The sequence below is a fragment of the Chiloscyllium punctatum genome, chromosome 18 (genome assembly GCF_047496795.1).
Source record: "Chiloscyllium punctatum isolate Juve2018m chromosome 18, sChiPun1.3, whole genome shotgun sequence".
Lineage (NCBI taxonomy): Eukaryota > Metazoa > Chordata > Chondrichthyes > Orectolobiformes > Hemiscylliidae > Chiloscyllium > Chiloscyllium punctatum.
Window position 1 is genome coordinate 10,982,364 of NC_092756.1, and position 15,840 is coordinate 10,998,203.

General features: G+C 42.6%; 1 non-coding gene across 1 annotated transcript; it reads right to left on the reverse strand.

The window, feature by feature from the left end:
* Nucleotides 1-12,002: 12,002 nt before the first annotated feature.
* Nucleotides 12,003-12,084, reverse strand: trnas-gcu (transfer RNA serine (anticodon GCU)). The gene has a single exon. It is a non-coding gene; the product is annotated as a tRNA-Ser (tRNA).
* Nucleotides 12,085-15,840: the final 3,756 nt, after the last annotated feature.

Below are 15,840 nucleotides of genomic sequence, written 5' to 3' on the forward strand. Positions count from 1 at the left end.
TGCAGCATAACCTTCTGATTCCAGAACTCAATCCCTCTATTAATAAAGGCCAAAACACTGTTTTCATTCTTAACAACCCTGTCAATCTGGGTGGCAACTTTCAGGGATCTGTGTATATGGATACCGAGATCTCTCTGCTCATCTGCACTGCCAAGAATCTTACCATCAGCCCAGAACTCTGCATTCCGATTACTCCGGCCAAAATCAATCAACTCACACTTGTCCACATTAAACTCCATTTGCCACCTCTCAGCCCAGAACTGCAGCTTTTCTATGTCTCTCTGCAACCGACTACATCCTTCGTCACTATCCACAACTCCACCGACCGTAGTATTGTCCGCAAATTTACTAACCCACCCTTCTAAGCCCTCATCCAGGTTATTTGTAAAAATGACGAATAGCAGTGCACCCAACATCGACCCTTGCGGAATGCTGCTAGTAACTAGACACCAAGATGAACATATTGCATCAACTACAACACCCTGTTTTCTTTCAGCAAGCCAATTACTGATTTAAACTGCTATGTCTCCCACAATTCCATTCCTCTGCATTTTGTATAATAGCCTACTGGGGGAACCTTATCGACCACCTTGCTGAAATCCATATACAGCACATCAACCGGATTACTCTCATCCACCTGTTTGGTCACTTTGTCAAAAACCTCATAAGATTCGTGAGGCACGACCTACCCTTTACAAAACCGTGCTGACTGTCCCTGATCAGATTATTCTTTTCTAGATGATTATAAATCCTATCTCTTGGAACGTTTTCCAACACTTTACCAACAACTGAAGTGAGACTCACTGGTCAGTAATTACCAGGGTTATCTCCACTACCCTTCTTGAACAAGGGAACCACATTTGCTATCCTCCAGTCCTCAGGCACTATTCCTGTAGACAATGATGATTTCTAGATCAATGGCACAGGCTCGACGATCTATTCCTTTGCTTCTCAGAGGATCCGAGGGTAGATCCCATCCGGACCAGAGGACTTGTCTATTTTCACACTCTGCAATATTTGTAATACCTCTTCCTTCTGTACCTCAATCTCTTCGAGTATAGATGCAAGTATCTCTGTATCTTCGTCGCCAACAATTGCATTTTCAATAGTGCACAGTCAAAAAATATTTATTTCGTGTTTCCCATGTCTCCGCTGACTCCACACACAACTTCCTACTGTTATTCTTGATTGGCCCTAATTTAAATCTCGTCATTCTTTTATTCCTGACATACCTATGGAAAGTCTTGGCGTTAACCCTGATCCGATCCGCCAACAACTTCTAATGACTCCTTTTGGCTCTTCTGAGCTCTCTTATTAGGTCATGCAGGGAAACTATTCTGTCTGCTGCACATCATTCTGCTTCGAAATATCAGGCAGTATTTCATATTGATTACTGTAAACGTTAACCTTTAACAAGACATGACAGTGAAATCACTGAATCCTCATCACTATCCTACCAGGGAAGATTTCTGTTAACATCACCCTGGACACCATGAGATTCGCCATTCTATTCTCCAATCCTTCTGTGCGTGATCCCCTCGGCCCGATTCCGGTCTTGTTGGTTGGTTTACAATACTGAGGCCATCCAATCATCTTTGCATTTCAGTTTCTAAAGAATGAGACCTTGTCTCTGAGCTGGCAATGTGCTTGCTCAGTGGTGATAACACTGTCCTTGTAAACTAGAAAAGTGCTTGAAATAGGCCATTCCTGTTTTTCATTCCAAGAACTTGAGACAAACCGTTCGGCAGGACAGGAAATAGCGGGCGTGAGCAGTGATCAAGTTTCGCAGCAAGAATGAGTGAAGGCAGGATAAACTACAGAGCAATGGGGAAACAATGGGCCATAAGACCATAAGCCCATAAGACATTGGAGTGGAAGTAAGGCCATTCGGCCCATCGCTTCCAATCTGCCATTCAATGATGGCTGATGGGCATTTCAACTCCACTTACTAGCATTCTCCCCGTTACCCTTAATTCCTCGAGACATCAAGAATCTATCAATCTCTGCCTTGAAGACATTTAGCGTCCTGGCCTCCACTGCACTCTGCGGCAATGAATTCCAGGCCCACCACTCTCTGGCTGAAGAAATGTCTCCACATTTCTGTTCTGAATTTACCCCTTCTAATTTTAAGGCTGTGTCCACGGGTCCTAGTCTCCTCGCATAAGGGAAACATTTTCAAGCGTCCAGCCTTTCCAACCCTGCATTATCTTGTACGTCTCTATTAAGTCTCCCCTTAATCTTCTAAACTCCAAGAAATACAATCCCAGGATCCTCAGCCATTCCTCATTTAGACCAACCATTCCAGGGATCATCACTGTGAATCTCCGCTGGACACGTTCCAGTGCCATTATGTCCTTCCTGAGGTGTGGGGACCAAAACTGGACACAGTACTCCAAATGAGGCCTAACCAGAGCTTTATAAAGTCTCAGTAGCACAACGGTGCTTTTATATTCCAAACCTCTTGAGATAAGTGACAACATTGCATTCGCTTTCTTAATCACGGACTCAACCTGCATGTTGACTTTCAGAGAATCCTCGACTTGCGCTCTCAGATCCCTTTGTACATTGGCTTTCCGAATATTCTCACCGTTTAGAAAGTAATCTATGTTTTTATTCTTTTTGCCAAAGTGCAAGACCTCGCATTTGTTCACGTTGAATTCCATCAGCCATTTCCTGAACCACTCTCCCAAACTGTCTAGATCATTCTGTAGCCTCCCCACTTCTCCTCAGTAAAACCTGCCTGTCCACCTAACTTCGCATCATCTGCAAACTTCGCTAGAATGCCCCCAGTCCCTTCATCCAGATCATTAATATATAATGCGAACGGCTGTGGCCCCAACACTGAACCCTGCGGGACACCGCTCGTCACCAGCTGCCATTCCAAAAAAGAACCTTTTAGCCCAACTGTCTGCCTTCTGTCAGACAGCCAATCCTCAATCTATCCCAGTAGCTCCTCTCAACACCATGAGCCCTCACCTTGTTCAGCAGGTTCCCGTTTGGCGGCTTATCAAAGGCCTTTTGGAAGTCGAGATAGACGACATCCACTGGTTTTCCCGGATCTAACCTACTTGTCACCTCTTCAAAGAATTCCAACAGGTTTGTCAGGCATGACGTCCCCTTACTAAACCAATGTTGACTTATTCTAATCAGACTCTTCTCTAAGAATTTAGAAACCTCATCCATAATGATGTATTCTAGACTTTTACAAACAATAAAGGTTAGGCTAATTGGCCTATAATTTTCTATCTTTTGTCTTGATCCTTTCTTGAACAAGGGGTGACAACAGCGATCTTCCAATCATCCGGGACTTTCCCTGACTCCAGTAACTCTTGAAAGATCTCAGCCAATGCCTCCGCTATTTCCTCAGCCACCACTCTCAGAACTCTCGGATGTATCCCATTGGGGCCAGAAGATTTATCAATTCTAAGATTTTTTAGCTTTTCTAGCACTCTCTCTTTTGTAATGGCAACCATACTGAACTCAGCCCCCTGACCCCCTTTAATTGTTGGGATATTACTCATGTCTTCCACTGTGAATACTGACGCAAAGTATTTGTTAAGTTCTCCGGCTATTTCCTTTTCTCCCATCACTAGGCTTCCAGCATCAGTTTGAAGTGACCCAAAGTCTACTTGTGCCTGTCGTTTGTTTCTTATGTATTGAAAGAAACTTTTACTATCAGTTCTAATATTACTGGCTAGCCTACCTTCATATTTGATCCTCTCCTTCCTTATTTCTCTCTTTGTTATCCTGTTTGTTTTTGTAGCCTTCCCAATCTTCTGATTTCCCAGTGCTCTTGGCCACTTTATAGGATCTCCTTTTCTTTAGTACATTTCCTGACTTCCTTTGTCAGCCATGGCTGTCTAATCCTTCCACGGATAGTCTTTCTTTTCTTGGGGATGAACGTCTGTAGAGTGTCCTCAATTATACCCACAAACTCCTGTCATTTTTGCTCTACTGTCTTCCCCACTCGCCTCTACTTACAGTCTATTTTTGTCAGTTCCTCCCTCATGCCCTCATAACTGCCTTTACTGAACTGTAACACCATCACATCCGATTTTGCCTTCTCTGTTTCAAACTCCAGACTGAACTCTACCATATTATGATCGCTGCTTCCTTAGGGTTCCCTAAGATCTTTTATAAAGTCTGGTTCATTGCAATGCACTAGGTCCAGAATAGCCTGCTCCCTTGTGGGCTCCATGACAAGCTGTTCCAAAATGCCATCCTGTAAGTATTTCATGAATTCCCTTTTTTTGGATCCACTGACAACATTATTTACCCAGTCCACCTGCATATTGAAGTCTCCCATGATCACCGTGACCTTGCCTTTCTGACATGCCTTCTCTATTTCCCGGTAAATGTTGCGTCCCTGGTCCTGACCACTGTTAGGAGGTCTGTACATAACTCCAATTATGTCTTTTTGCCTTTGTGGTTCCGCAATTCCACCCACACAGACCCCACATCATCTGACGCTATGTCATTCAGTGCAATAGATTTAATTTTGTTCTTAACTAACAAGGAAACCCCACCCCCTCTGCCGACCTCCCTCTCTTTTCGATAAGTTGAAAATTATTGGAGGTTTAACTGCCAGTCCTGACCCCCCTGTAACCAAGTCTGTCTGATGGCTACCAAATCATAATAATTCACTATGATCTGTGCCATTAGGTCATCTGCTTTGTTATGAATGTTACGAGCATTCAGGTAAAGTGCCTTAATGCTAACTTTCTTATCATTAGAGATATTGGAAGTCATATGATGTCCTAAGTTATCCTTGCTCTTTTCTGCATTCCCAGTCTGCCTCAATTTTAAATCCACCTGGACACATGCTGTCCTGCTGCTGATCTTTCCATTTAATGCCATACTCCCTGTCGCTTTCATTTTCCCTTCCCCCCAACTCAGAAGTTTAAAGTCCTACTGACCACACTATTTATCCTCTTTGCTAGAACATTGGTACCTGATCGGTTCAGGTGGAGACCGTCCCAACGGTACAGATCCCACCCCCGTTCCAAAACTGATCTCAACGCCCCATGAAGTGGAATCCCTATTTCCCACACAAATCCCTTAGCCACGTGTTTACTTGTCTAATTTTCTTGTCCCAGTGCCAATTGGCACGTGGCTCGGGCAATAAACCGGAGATTATGAACCTTGAGGACCTGTGCTTCAATTTCCTGCCCAGTGCTTCGTAATCCCCAAACAGGTCCTCCACCCTAGTCTTGACTATGTTGTTAGTACCAACGTGGACCACAACAACTGGATCCTCCCCCTCCCGCTCCAATATCCTTTTAAGCCGATTGGTGATGTCCTGCACCCTGGCACCGGGCAGGCAACACACCTTGCGAGACTTGCACAGGATTGCACAGATAGTATCCGGCTTGCACAGGATACTATCTGTTCCCCCTAATTATAGAATCCCCTACAACAACTACTTGTCTATTAACTCCCCCCTCTTGAATGGCCTTCTGCACGATGGTGCCTTAGTCAGTTGGTTCATCCTGTCCAGAGCCCTTTTCCTCATCCGAACAGGGAGCAAGAATCTCTTACCTGTTGGAAAAGGAGCTGTGGCTCCTCCACTCCTGAACTCAGGTTCCCCCTACCTGCCTCACATACAGTCACACTCAGATGAGCCTGATCACTAGCTGAATGTGAATTACGTAATCTCCCAGGTGTGACTGCCTCTTGAAACAAAGCGTCCAGGTAACTCTCCCCCTTCCGGATGTGCCACAGTGTTTGAAACTCAGATTCCAGATCAGCAACTCTGATCCGGAGTTCTTCCAGCAACCAACACTTGCTGCAGATGTGGTCACTGCCATTCACAATGGGATCAGCCAGCTCCCACATCATACAGCTACAGCACATCACCTGCCCAGCCATCTCTGCTGAGTTAATTAATTACTTATTTACTTTGTACAAGTTTGAGATAGAATACTTTCTGATACCTCTCTGCTATAGTCTTTCCCTAATAACGAATTAATATATATATATATATATATATACAAACAAAGTAAATTTTTAACAAGTCACTGGTAAAGAAATAGAAAATCCTTACCTTAAAAAAGAACAGTGTAGTTAAGGAGGTTAGAAAGGAGGGTGGGTGGGGGATATACCGGTGTAGAATCTCAGGTTTAGCCGCCTTCCTGATTTGAAGACTCACTGCTTTCCTTTCCGGCTGCCCCTCTGGTAGCTATCATTTCCTCTGCTGCTCCCGCTCTTTCTGTGAAGGTAAGTAATTTTAAAACAAACTGTCATACCTTAGCTGTAGTCTTCCGGGTTCGTTTTTACTCAGCCGCTGCTTCCACTCAAATGGGCAAGGAACACTGGGACGGGAGGGGTTGAATACTTCCTTTCTTTGCTGTAACCAGACATTGGTGTTGAACTCTGAAATGGGACAACATCAGACAAGGTGGTGAAATCTTACTTTCTGCTTGTTTTCTCCCGAGGCCTGTGTCACACTTGGGGAAATGTGTCTGCGTGCTTCGGTCTATGGGTAAAAAATGGGCTTCAGTTCACATCTCAAATTTTAATCCCATTTATTGTGTTTTACGAGATTAAAACGTTACAGAGAAATTAGCATTCAGGTGAAACGTCAGAGTTTACAAGGTTACAGACCAAGTGCTGGGAAGTGAGATGAAGGGACCCATTTCTGTGCTGTAAACACTCGATAATTCAATCATTTTTGAGGGTAAACATATCTGCAGTGACATAATTCCAAAAACGGTGTTGTGAAGAAACGGTGCAAATGCTTCTGCCCTCATCCCTGGCGGTCTAGTGGTTAGTATTCAGCGCTTTATCTGAGTGGCCTGGGTTTCATTACCGTTCAGGAAATCATGACTTCTTGATCCTGATGCAGAGAGCGCAGCTTTACCAGGAATCTGTTTCATGCCTATGATCAGTCAATACCCCAGCTCTTCAAAGAAGGGAAAAGTGCCTTCCCTCTCTATGCACAGTCGGACAGTTAATCCTTCATTCTCCTCTGATTCCACTTCCCAAAGAGTTTCAAAATAATGTCAAAACTGAGTCTCAGCTATTTCTTTTCTGTACTTTTTATCCATAGAAGCTGCAGCGATTGATCGCGTTGGTTTTGAAAACGAAACGTACCCATGTGCAATGTATTGGGCTATTCCAAGATTGCCTTCACTGACAACGGTGGGACATGACTGACGTTGTCTATGATATGGAAGTGCCAGTGTTTGAGTTGAGTAGACAAAGTTAAAAATGACACAATATCAGGGCAGAGCCCAGCAGGTTTATTTGGAAGCACTAGCTTTTAGAGAGTCGCTCCTTCATCAGGTGGGTGTTTTTCTGCAGAAACTTGGTGTGTACGTCAATATGCGCGATCTTTTGGAAGATCATCTGGACTTTAACCGACCGTTCGTGGTGTCGACGGTCCCCATGACTTGGAGGTGTTAGTGTTGGACTGGGGTGGATACACTTAATAATCACACAAAGAAATTTTAGATTCCAAGAGGTGACAAACACATGATGAAGAAACAGTGCATGGAACACTGGTGCTTCCAAATATGTCTGTTCAATACAATCTGGTGCTGTGTGATTTTTACTCTGATAGCTCTTGGCAATGTTTAACTGATCGAAGACAGTGAAAGAATTTTCGTTCGTGGAGATGAAAATTTCCAATATTACCCACCTCAGCATAACAAAAATGAGTAGGTTGGATGTGTGATGAATCGCCATAATGCACTTGCGCAAAGTAAAAGTTGAACTTACAACCGCCTAATGCTTTGCCAGCTATACGAATGGTTGTGCCACTGGCCAGATGCACAGCTGAGGTTTTACACGCTGCAGAGCTGTGGTGTAAACAAGGACATGAGCAATAGCAGTAACAGTCACAAGGCGAACAAAGAACAAAGATAATCAACATCATTGATTCACTTCAAATTGTCCTCAGATAAACGACCATTCACAATCTGATCAGCCAATCAATGAGGTCACTGCTGATTTTGGAAATTGCAACGGACTTTGCTACGTTTTCAACAAAATTTGAAGTAAAGTCCAGCCTAATCATAACATCGCATATTCCCGTTAATTTTCAGCTTTAGATTACGTTATTGACCTGTCCGTATTTGCTGGAAATGAGTGAAAACGTCCTTCCGGTGATGTAATCCAGTGCAGAGACTGCCAGAAATGAAAGGACAAAGACATGAAACATCACTCCCATTTCTCTCTGTACCAATGCGTTTTGCTGAGTTGAATATTTTCAGGACTTGTCTTTACTATCTAAAGAATTAATTATTTTCCCGGGAAAGATTCTTCATAAATCAATTAACATCTGAGGTGTTGAAACATATTTTACTTTAGATTAAAATAGTTGAATATCCTTTCCCCCAGCCTAACGTCCCAATCCTCCCTCCTCTTCCATGTAAATGCAAGCTGATCCAGGTGATGTTGGAGCTCCCAACCTGACGTCCCAATGCTCCTTGCTGCTCCATGTTAATAGAAGCGGTTCTACTTGAAGTTGGAGCGCCCAGTCTGATGTCATAATGCTCCCTGCTCCATGTCAGTAGAAGTGGAGCAGTTCAGGTTAGACCTACCATTCTGATGTCCCAATGCGCCCAGCTGCTAAATGTCATTAAACGCTGATCCTTGTGAGGTTGGAGCTCCCAGTCTGATGTCCCAATGTTCCCTCCTCCATGTCAATAGAAGTGGTCCAGTTGAGGTTGGATCTATCACTCTGATGTCCCAATGCTACCTGCTGCTACATGTCATTAAAGGCTGCTCCAGGTGAGAGTGGAGCTCCCAGAATGATCTCCCAAAGCTCCCTGCTCCAGGCCAACTGAAGCTGCTCCAAATAAGGTTAGATCTTGCATTCGGATGTGCCAATGCTCCCTGCTGCTCCATGTCAATGGAAGCTGCTCCAGGTGTGATTGGAAGTCCTAGAATGATGCTACAATGCTCCCTGGTCCACGTCAAAAGACGCTGCTCCAGATGAAGTGGGAGCTCCCATCCCTGGCAGCTCACATACGTCCATACCATCATAGAAATACTGCCCACTGAACATTTCCACCACTGGAGCCATTGGTGGAATATCCACATCATGAGAAGCTAATATTATTTTTAGTCACCACCGAATCATTATTTCCAAAAGTTATTCTTTCTTAAACCTTATTTAGCATGTGCATACTGCAGTCAATCCGAAGTAAGATATTGGTGCTTATTGATCTATGCTTAATAAACATTACATCCTATTTTTCATGTTAAGTAACTGCGAGTTAGCAAGGACAATGTCTATATTGAAATCACACTTTTATTCCAGGTGAGAGATTGTGGTTTGCATTTTTTAAAATGAACTTGTTCACTGTGTAAAATGATCAAATAAATCTCAATTTCAAAGCAAAATTGGTAACGATGTCTTCTATCTTGAAATGTGATGTCTTCTTCTTTCAACCAGACGGGTATTATAACGAAAAGTCTATTAATTATATGCGTATAAAGACACTTTAAATCGCAAGGTTCGTGAAGGTTTGTAGCTCAGGTTGAGGTTTAAGGTTTAGGTTTACTCGCTGAGCTGTAGGTTTGATATCCAGACGTTTCATTACCTGGCTAGGTAACATCATCAGTGGCGATCTCCAAGTGAAGCGAAGCTGTTGTCTCTTGCTTTCTATTTATACCTTTCTCCTGGATGGGGTTCCTGGGTTTGTGGTGATGTCATTTCCGGTTTGTTTTCTGCGGGGTTGATAGATGTGTTTGTTTATGGCATTGTTGTTGGAGTGCCAGGCCTCGGGAATTCTCGAGCATGTCTTTGTTTAGACTGTCCCAGTATCAATTTGTTGGCCAAGTCGAACTGGACTACCAAAAATCCATAAACCAGGAGCCCCCTCAGACCCATAGTCTCATTACCCGGAACACCAACTTACAGACTGGACAAAGAACTACACGCAAGACTGAAATACCTCATAGAAGAGTCACAGCACTCCATCCACTCCACCCAGGAATTCCTAAAAATCATCAAAAACACCAAAGTAGAGGAGGGGAAGCAATGGTCTCATTCGACATAATAGCACTGTTCACCTTGATCAACATCGACCTGGCAAAGGAAACACACTTTTACAAGAGACCATCACACACACCAACCACCATCAATCACATTACCAACGAAAACATCATGAAGCTTGTGGACCTGTGCCTCACCACCCACTTCACTTTCAACAACATAGTCTACAAACAAACCCCCAATGGCCCATCCATGGGATCTCCGCTATCAGGATTCATAGCAGAAGCGGTAATGCAAAGACTAGAACAAACAGCCCGTGCAACAATCAAACCAAAATCTGGGTCCGCTACGCAGATGACACCTTTGTCATCACAAAACGAAACAAGAAAGTAAAGACATTTAACATCATCAACAACACTCTCACAGGCATAAAGTTCAACAAGGAGGAAGAAACCGACAACAAACTCGCATTCCTGAAAGACACAGTAGAAAGAAAGGACAACAGAGAACTACAAACCTTTGCATACAGAAAAGCGACAAACACTGACCAAATACTTAACTACACCAGTAACCATCCCATCATACACAAACGAAGCTGCGTCAGAACAGTATTCCAACGAGCCACCACACACTGCAGCACAGACGAACTTCGGAAAACAGAGGAAAACCACCTTTACAATGTATTCGAGAAGAACAGATACCTAAAAAAAGTACAGTCCACACATTCCTCAAGAACAAACCACGACAAGCAGACCAAACACAGCCAGAAACCATAAGAACCTTACCATACATCAAAGAAGTTTCAGACATGACAGCCAGACTACTAAGACCCCTCGGAATCCTAGTAGCACACAAACCCACCAACACTCTCAAACAAAAACTAACAAACTTAAAAGAACCAGAACAATCCACAGACAAAACCAACGTCATCTACAAAATTCCATGCTAGCCAAAAAAAGACACTACCTTCTCTCCCTCGTAGCCCTACACACGGATTAAAAATACCACCATTTCGACTGGGACAACACATCTATCCTGGGACAGGCTAATCAAAGACACGCCCGAGAATTCTTAGAGGCCTGGCACTCCAACCACAACGCCATAAACAAACACATAGATCTCTATGCCATCTATCAACCCCTCAGAAAACAAACAGGAAATGACATCACCACAAATCCCAGGAACCCCATCGAGGAGAAAGATATAAATAGAAAGCAGGAGACAACAGATTCGCTTCACTTGGAGGTTGCCACTGATGATGATGTTACCTAGCCAAGTAATGAAATGTCTGGATATCAAAGCTACAGCTGAGCAAGCAAACCTACACCCTACATTTTATATTATTTTTCATGTTTATATTGCATGAATCTGCGGTTATTGATCCACAGTTTAGTTTCCCTCCCGAAAGGTAACATGCTGATTTCTCCAGTTGTTCATAGTTCAATGTGATGCATCCAGTGTGTGCATAACGAGAGGGAGCTTGCTTCCCTCATCTTGTGTTTATCTGTGCCTTATGTCCAGCATTCATCAATGGCGAGAGCAAGGGGCGAGGGCGAGACCAATATGTAAGTCTTTCCGTGCCCATGCACGGCACCCACATTGGCAATTCTCCACTGTGCATTTACAGCCAGTTCTCAGTGCCCCTACACCCACGCCCTGCCCCTTTGAAATATCGCCATCATTTTGTGCTGTCTCGCTGTGCTCTTCTCACCATGATGAATTACTTCTACTCAACCTCCTTCAGATTTCATCTGACAAAACGTTCATTAAGAATCCCTTTGCATAAACATGCACTTCGCAGCTCTCGTTATTTGATTTTCCTGGATGTCTTTCATACGAAAAAACGTTCACAGCAACTTGATTTGCAAAAGGAAACCGCACTCCCTTTCATTATCCCAATGCAACCTACATTTCAATACAGTTTAGTCAACAGGCTCAGACCATTCTTTGAAATTTTGTAATAGTGTAAATGCGTATAAACTGACCATTAGCGTTCCAGTTTCAATATGACAGCTGTGATCATCTGAAAACAGCACCACGAAAATGCCGTTGATGACAGCGACGAGAGTGGGATTCGAACCCACGCGTGCAGAGCACAATGGATTAGCAGCCCATCGCTTTAACCTCTCGGCCACCTCGTCACAGATGCAGGAATGACTATGACCTTATGAATAATTGAATTGGGTAAATTATGCAGAGCAGCAGATATTTCTCCCTGGTGTTGGTAAAATGATAAATAACACAGTACGGTTCCAAGACTATGGTCTGACCCCTGGGTTGTGGGGCAAATGCACTCCCACTGTCACACTATGCACACAGTGATCTGAACAAAAATGAGGAAATGACTATGTAAGAAGGTCTGTTGAATTCTGTGAAGATTTGAAGCTTTCGGAATGAAGAACCCGAGACAGCAGGAGGTGTTCTTTCAATAAAGAGTTGGATAGAGCTCTTAAGGATAGTGGAATCAAGGGTTATGGGGATAAGGCAGGAAGAGGATACAGATTGAGGATGTTCAGCCATGTTCATAATCAATGGTGCTGCTGGCTCGAAGGACAGAATGGCCGACACCTGCACCTGTTATCTATTGTCTATTAAATTGCCTGTGAGGAATTGTTTTCCAGACTGGAGGAGAGTGCATAGTGCTCAATGTCATTATTCAGAACACCTAACTTCCGCTCAGACGTTTTTGACACGCACTTGTGTACAGAACAGACAATTTCAAAATCCAAAATAAGGCTAAACTGACAATTAAACTCAACAATGGAAAAACCTTGATCTGTATCATGTTCCTGGGCCGTGCGACACCAAGTCACTGTATGATCACAGCAATACAGTGAGCAAGTGTCAGAAGGAATATGAGTGCAGTGCCAGTGCGCATGCTGGGAGCAGCAGGTGACACAAGGGGAAGTGGATTTCCCACAACAGGAACACTTCCCAAACAGAGGACTGCAGTGGAAGAATTCAGAGGGGGTTTATATTTTGGAATTTGATGCCAGAGACACAATGGAGATCTGCCATTGAGCCTATTCAAGATGAAGATTTTAAGATTGCTACAGTTGTAAAACAAAATAAAAAGCTCATGGGTTAGTGAAGGCAAAAGATGAAATTGTACATTTCATCAATCTACCCATCTTTACAATAAGTACCTCACCACTTTCCTCACTCGGGGACAGAACCACTGGTGAAGATGATCATATAATCCCCGCTACTAGCCATGGAATCAGAGAAAGTCGGTTTCCCAAACGTTCAGGTAAAACAAGGAATGTGGAGGTAAGCATTAATGTGTTGCTCCTGTGCTGAAGGTGACCATTGCACGGTATCTCTGTTCCAGTACTGTGGGCTGTGCAGTGCCGAAGGTTTAATTTTGAGCCTCACATGGAGCAGCTTCAATTTGTCGTCGTGTTGAGGGATCCGGACAGAAGGTGATATTGAGCAAAGCCAAGTTTATGGGAAAATACCCGTGTTTTTGGATTGAGAAACAACCTTTTCTGGATAATGACTCCTTGATCAACAAACATACTGCAAGTGTCTAAAACATGAAGAGACATGTGTGTAGAGAGAGCCGAAGGTGATTTTTCAGCAGATGAATAACGTTTCCCATGTGCACTGCGTTAAATTCCGGGAAAATAGACATTGAACTGGTTTCATATTACAGAATTTGTTGCAAATTCACAAACGTTATTGCAATAATAAAAAAAGAAATCACATAGGACCGTTTGAATAGTGTATTGAACTGAATTTTGGTCTGAGCATATTTTATCTGAAATGGTGTGCTGCAGAGAAGTACAGAGGGTTAACAATACAAAAGGACAGAGTCTTCTTGGTGGATTTCTTGGGTGGAGTTAAGAATGTACGAAATATACATAGCATCATGTGAATGTGGTCAAATCTTTAAAGTAAGTGTTGCCTCTCCAAGTGACGATTCAATTCCTACTCATTTGGATATCACTTCCGTCTGCAGTTATTTTACGACATCAGCTCCATTTACAGAGTTTCACCTTGAATAATACGCCACACCTTACCAATCCATGAACTTTTTATACTCAGTCTTATTCAGTTGTACGTGTTCATGAAATATCTTTGTTTCTGAAGTCAACAAATTCTAAATTGTCACGCAACCACACTGACTTTCACTCAATGGTAAATTCTCTCCTTGAACGTTTGTTCGTGTATCTTTTAAAACACTGTGAAATCAGCTTCTACGTTTTATTTCTGGAAAGTCATTCACGATTTAAATAACTCTATTGAGTGGAAGAAACTCTCATCCAAACTTTCCTTAATCATTCACTAATGGTTTTCACGAGAAAGAGGGACTTTCCCCGATTTACTCATTCAAACCTCGCGTTATGTGAAAATCTCATTTGTTGACATCAAACTTGCGTGTTTCTGCTCCAGCATTTCCAAATCTCGTGAATAAATTCCTTCATTCTTTCTATCATCCCGTTTGTATCCTTTCTGATATTTTTATGTCTCAGTAAACAACGTCACTTTTCTTTCTAATATCTTGCTATCCAGGAAACAGCGCCTGTGCTCTTTCTAACTTCTTCACATGTTTTTGGTGAAGAATGAGGACAAGGATTATACACAATGTTCCCACTGAGAGTGACCAAAAGATTTTACAGTTACGCTATGAACTCTTTGCTTTTTAAATATGACGCCTCTATTTATAATCTCCAATAAGGTAAATTACTATCTAATCAGTTCATGAACATCGTCTCCATGAAGACGAGAATATTCTATGTCTTCCTTTCTTCTTCCACGGAATGTCTGAAAGGTTTGTAAGGCCAACATCTCTAAATCCCCATGTCCTGATCAGTCTCTGCTATTTCTAAAGGCGACTGAAGTTCAAATACTTCATAGGGTGTCTCCCATCATTCCAGTGCAGACTGGTTCTGGACAGTAAATGCTATCAATGAAGGCCACCGTGAATCTGAAATCAACAGTTTTCACATAGTAACTCTCGTAGCTATTGTGTATCGAATGTTCGTTTTCTTGTTCAATTTGTTCATCATTTCATGGGTCCCTGTGTTGAATTCTACTGAATGATTAATTAGTGAATGGAGACATTCCCTTCACCACTCAGTCGAAACTCCATGGAACATTGAAAGAATTTACTCATACGCTTCCAGAGGACAGTCCTGCCATTACTGGGATGAATCAGTGAAAATTGCCCACGTATCCTCAAAGGCAAGGATTTCATTTTCCATTTTAGCAGATCATTGCAGCACTGAATCCCATGTGTGCGTTCATAAAAACCAAAACCGTTGCAGCAAGAGTTTAAAACTAAGATTTTGCAATCTGCTTGCATTGTTTGTCCCAAAAATTACATTCCATATTATGGTATGTTTGTGGATGAAAGCACTTTCTGAATCTTGAGCAATTATATTTCAGTTTTGTCAAAACATTATCATTCGCTGTTCTCTCTTTCCCTTTCAGTTTCCCGTTTTATATCACGTATTTTATCAGTTTATCTTAAGTTTTCAATAATTTCAATCAATCTTCCTCCTGATTACCAATCCGAGAGAATGCCACAATTTTGTCAATTTATATGCAGTGCAGCTGAGGGGCGCGGTGACCAAGTGGAAAAGCATTGGTCACGTGAAATAAAAGGAGCCGGCTGGTGGAATCTGGCTGTTCCATCACAGTCATATTTAAAACATTTAACGTAATCTTTAGCCAAATAATATTGGCAGAAAATAAGAAAACAAAAATGAAAAAATTGCTGATGTTGAAAATCAAACAAAAACAGACGTTGCTGGAATATTTCAGGACGTCTGGCAGCAGCTGTGGAGAGACGGACCCAATGGATGTGAAACGTTAACTGTGATTCATCTGCACAGATGCTGCCAGCACACCTGTGATTTTACAGCAATTTCTGTTTTTGTTTCAGATTGGCA